This window comes from Porites lutea, chromosome 8 (genome assembly GCF_958299795.1).
Source record: "Porites lutea chromosome 8, jaPorLute2.1, whole genome shotgun sequence".
Classification (NCBI taxonomy): domain Eukaryota; kingdom Metazoa; phylum Cnidaria; class Anthozoa; order Scleractinia; family Poritidae; genus Porites; species Porites lutea.
In genome coordinates, this window is record NC_133208.1 from 4,367,505 (window position 1) to 4,372,303 (window position 4,799).

General features: G+C 37.2%; 1 long non-coding RNA gene across 1 annotated transcript; it reads left to right on the forward strand.

The window, feature by feature from the left end:
* Positions 1 to 805: 805 nt before the first annotated feature.
* LOC140945748 (uncharacterized) lies at positions 806 to 4,270 on the forward strand. Its single transcript, XR_012166737.1, has 4 exons — positions 806 to 945; positions 1,821 to 1,920; positions 2,991 to 3,094; positions 4,167 to 4,270. It is a non-coding gene; the product is annotated as an uncharacterized lncRNA (long non-coding RNA).
* The last annotated feature ends 529 nt before the right edge of the window (positions 4,271 to 4,799 follow it).

Sequence of the window (4,799 nt, forward strand, 5' to 3'; positions counted from 1 at the left end):
CCGATCACAAAGACCAAACAAAATACAGATCATGAAATAGGATGTATAAATTGATTTTGTATGTAAGACGACGTGGTATGGTCTAACTACAGAGGAAAGACAAGATAAAAGAAAAAAAAGAAAATAATCTCATTGAATTAACTTAAATAATAGCAGCCTGAACATACACAAGAATGTATTATTTAACTTGCTGACGGGTTGTGTTTTTATGATTGAAAACCAATTTAATTATTTACTTTTTATTCTCTATCATTTTGAGTTTGAGTTCCTTTTCTTGGGTGATTTTAGCAGACAGCCAGTCAGAATAGATCACCAGATACACTCGTTTTTACAAGAACAAATTTATAAAAATTTCGAGCCATAAATTTCAGAAATTTAAGAATATGATATGTATAAACCTAAGTCTGATATTCTGAAGATGATATAATTTGAAAAATTTATAAATAGATTACATTTATATCTGTTGAACATAACCGTAAAATTATTCCTTTTTCTGAACGGCAAAACAAGCCACCAAAGCGAAAAAAGGTGCATTACTGCAATTTATACCCAATAATAAAACGGAAAAGTCAGATGCTATAATTTAAGAATAATACAAGTCATAGAATATTTTCTTGAAAAACAACGTCCTTTAAAAGGAAAGGAGTGTATGTATGGGTAGCAAAGCAGTTCTCGTGCGGTGTTTTTTTTTGTTTTGTTTTTTTTTTTCTTTTAAAGTTCTCGTGCTGTTGGTCACGCGCTCTTTCGACTTCGTGCCTGACGCCTTTCCGAAGAATTGCTCAGCTGTTGATTTGTTTGCTTCCATCTAGAGTTCGTTTACCCTGAATTTTAATTGATCTCAGATACTTTGAAATAGGTCTACACAAACGCACATTGATCATTTTACTGTTGGTTTGACCCGATTCTTAAGTCTTAATCCAACTGAAAGAGAATTTTGACTAACAGGTATGTCATAATGTTTTTAGGTACTTTGTGGAAGAACTTTTTAACACCCAAACTTATAGTCATTAAGCAGGTAAAACAAAAGTAGTTAATTCATTTGCGCAAAACTCGAGTCTCTTAATCTCCCTGATTTGATCTATCTTAAAAAAATTGCATTTTTCACTGACCATCAAATCTCGCCTAAGAATATCAATATATTAACCAAAGAAAAGGTTGCACCAAATTCTGTGAGACATTTTTTTGTTAAGTTACATATAGCTGGAGATTAGTTCGCAGGATTTCCATGTAGATATTAAGGCTTGGTGGTGACCGAACAAAAAAAAAGGGAAAAAGTTCAATTTTGTTTTAGCCTGCGAGCAAGCTCTCCTAGAGCTCCTAAGAATTAAATTGTACTCTGCTGAGAATGGTGAAAATTTAATAAGCGCCCAATCTCAAGGTCCAAAAATTTAATAAGCGCCCAGCGCGGTTAATCGAATAAATATGGTATTCCAGCCAGAGATTCAAAAGCTAAAATAGTAAATCATCTCATTACTTGCGTAAAAGAGTTCGTGTTTTTCATACATTAAGCACTCCTACAATTTCGACGCAGCTATCTAGAGCTATAATACAAAGAATAGCCAAGAACTGTTAGGAAATCAGAGAAATTTTACGGACGGATATATTTGAGAACGTTTAATTCTGATCAATTTACCCTAGTATACTGAACGACGAGTGGCCTATTAAACGAACGTCAAGTAATTTACTATTCTTGTCTGTGACGTGTTGAAAAAGTTCTTATTATATGAAGTAAAAACGTTTAATGCAAACAATTGCTGAATATGTAATAAAAAACATAATAAAATCATTATTTAGTGTTTATAGCACTGCTTTGTTTTTAGTTGTTAGGGTACCATGAAAGCGTCCGTGGCCTTTGTTTTGCTTGCCTTTCTGTCCGCGACAACTGCAAAAGTTCATGTTCAAAACAGGAGGGCTTCCAAGGTAAACAGTTTTATAAGCAATCAGTTTTGTTTGATGCTATAACATGATATTACGGCGCCGCAAATGATTCCAGAGTAATAACCACAACTTAATTCATTGCACATCAAGCAGATAAGTACAAGCTCTTGTAACCTATTCAAACTCACTTTGTTCTGTTTGTTGTCAGGAAACGTTTTTAAAGAAATATTATAAAGTTACATCCATTCGGTATTGCCGCGCCTAAGCAAAATTAAATCCTATCAAGTAGTTTCTACAGTAAAAAATAAAAACTTTGCTCTGACTTTCATCAAGTTTATTAGTAAATCAACTTACCATCACTTCTTAGCCAAGTGTTGATTAATAACGTAGTGTGATCCAGAGTTGCACTGTTTTAGCTTTGATTGCACAGGATCCCGATTGTAACATTCAAGCTGCTTAAAATTACGGCGCACGAAAAGTGCTGTTTATTGGCTTAATTGTAGTCGTCACAAAGTTCTACCCTGCGAACCGCACACGTATTTCCGATCGTCTCTTCTATCCCTCCGAAAAATAACGTCTGCGAACCCCAGCGGCAAAACGATTTCCTTGACGTAGAACCTTTTTAGCCAATCACAGTTTAGCTCTTAGAATCAAGGAACTACTCGCGAGACTTCTTACAAGATCGTGCGCGGTGGATACGTTTTCAAGTCAAAATTGAAAGGACGACGTACCCTGTGTACAGCCGCCCTTTTTTCTCACAACGACGCGTTCACGAAAGTTTATTTGCCGGTACTGTGGCACTTATTGATGAAATAAGCACCAAAAGGATTCATATTGAAGAAAAGATTAAAGGGAGAGAAGCGACGACCGGAAATAAGTCTGCGGTTCGCAGGCTATTTAAGTTCGCGCAAACACAGAAATAGTGAATGTTACTAATGCTTAAAGCTTACTTAAAAACTTAGTTGTTTGTTTAGGGACTTCTAATAAGAGAAAAGAGATTGTGTTTTCAGGAGCTCATAAGGTATTAGAAAAAATAGTAGTAAAAAATCTTAAATGCATGGCGCGATGAAGACTCAAGGTAGGCCTTGTTTTCATTCTTCTTTTGTACCCAGGTCATTGAGGACCCAGATGAAGCAAATAACTTCCTAAAGAGAGCATCTGTATGTTTATCGTGTCCCCTAACAGGGGTGAGATGCTGCCTGCCAAGTGTTTGCCGGTAAGCATACATTAAGGGAGGGAACCTGGCACCAGTCCTATTTTTATTTCCATTTCTTGGCAAAACATCTTTGCATTTGTCTTTCCAAGCATCTCTTTTCACCCTTCATAGACACACACGTGATTGACCTCGTATAAATATTAACTCTCCTCTAATTCCCCCTCTCTCCCCCTCACCAACCCCCTACGCCCTCTGTGTGCACTTAACTACAAGATTACCGTATTTACTCGATTACACGCAGCCCTCAATAACACGTCGCACACTGAATCGGAAGATAATGCGACGTGTAATCAAGGATTATAAAAGGTTGTAAAATATACCCAAACAGAATCCGATAGACGGTTATATATAACGCAAAACCTAAACTGTACTGCTTAACTCCGTAATCTATCAGACATTTGCATCAGCAAAAAAGCGATACATTGGAACTTTAAACATATTTTTGTTAGACATAATATTTAGAAATGGTTTACAATAGTTGTAATCAACCGGGATTGAACAAATATGATTTTGAAATAATCGCAGCTCTTGAATAAACGCTCCATTGGAAGTGCGCCGCGCGTTTTACCAAGTCCGGGGAGGGTGTACTTAATAAAGTTTTATCCGGGGATGCTCCGCCCCGAGGTCCAACCCCTTACCCTTCGATAAACGATTTTTCATGACAGAGGTACCTCTTTTGTATAACTTCCATGGACAAATGGTACCCCTTTCACCATGTACCGTCTTTTAAGTAGGAATCAATCCCAAAACCAGAAGGTTTTCTTGACTTTTTATAGCCATAAAATTCATCTGTTAGCCCTTTTGGACCTTTTTTGCATACCACAATGACAGATTTCCCTTCCCTTTCATATATTTCAACTAGTGAAAACGTTACCCTTTCATATGAGTCCACCTGCACCTACCCAAAGCGGCTGTTTGATATACCTGAAGCCTGAAAAAAAAAAAAAACGTATCCCTTTCCTCCCCGGAGCACCTCTCCCTGATTATCATTTATTTTAATAACATGAAATTGGATCCTTAATGTGTTGCATGACAGTTTTCTCAGTTTTTGTATATTTTGTTTTTCTGTTAGGCCCACTGATGGAAAGTGTTCCAGTAATCCAGCAGAGGTCGCACGTGAGACAGGGAAGAGTGTACTTGAGCGTGCAAATGAGGTCAGACAAACGGCACAGGAGCAAATACGGGAACAAGTGTCTGAGCGTGGACGTGAGGTCAGAGAACGCACTGAAGAAGCTCGTGAAAAACTAACAGGCTGGCGATAATGCGATTGAGACCATGATGTATACGTATCATATTTCAAAGAGGACTGAATGTAATGGTCCAAGATTGTATCAGGCTTATCAATAATATTAAACTGCAATAATCATATTCTCTCTCCTTATTTTGTCTGATTTTGTTTCCCCGGGGGGACTCCCGTATAAAAGTGACAGGGATGCTCAAAGTCTCGCTTAAGAAGATAACTTGCAGATTTTGGTCTTAAGGATGTTTGGAACGGAAAGTCACCATATCTGCTTCTTAGGTATCGCTTAGAGCTGTGCGTAAAGAAAAACTAGAGATTTATGACAATTCTTTTGAAATGTTATAGATGAACGCATTCTATGTTAATATTACGTTAATAACAAAAAAGCATGTGACGACTTGTGGCCATAGAACTGACTGGCACCAGATTCCACCTGTCATTCGAGGAATAGTATATCAGTTTCTG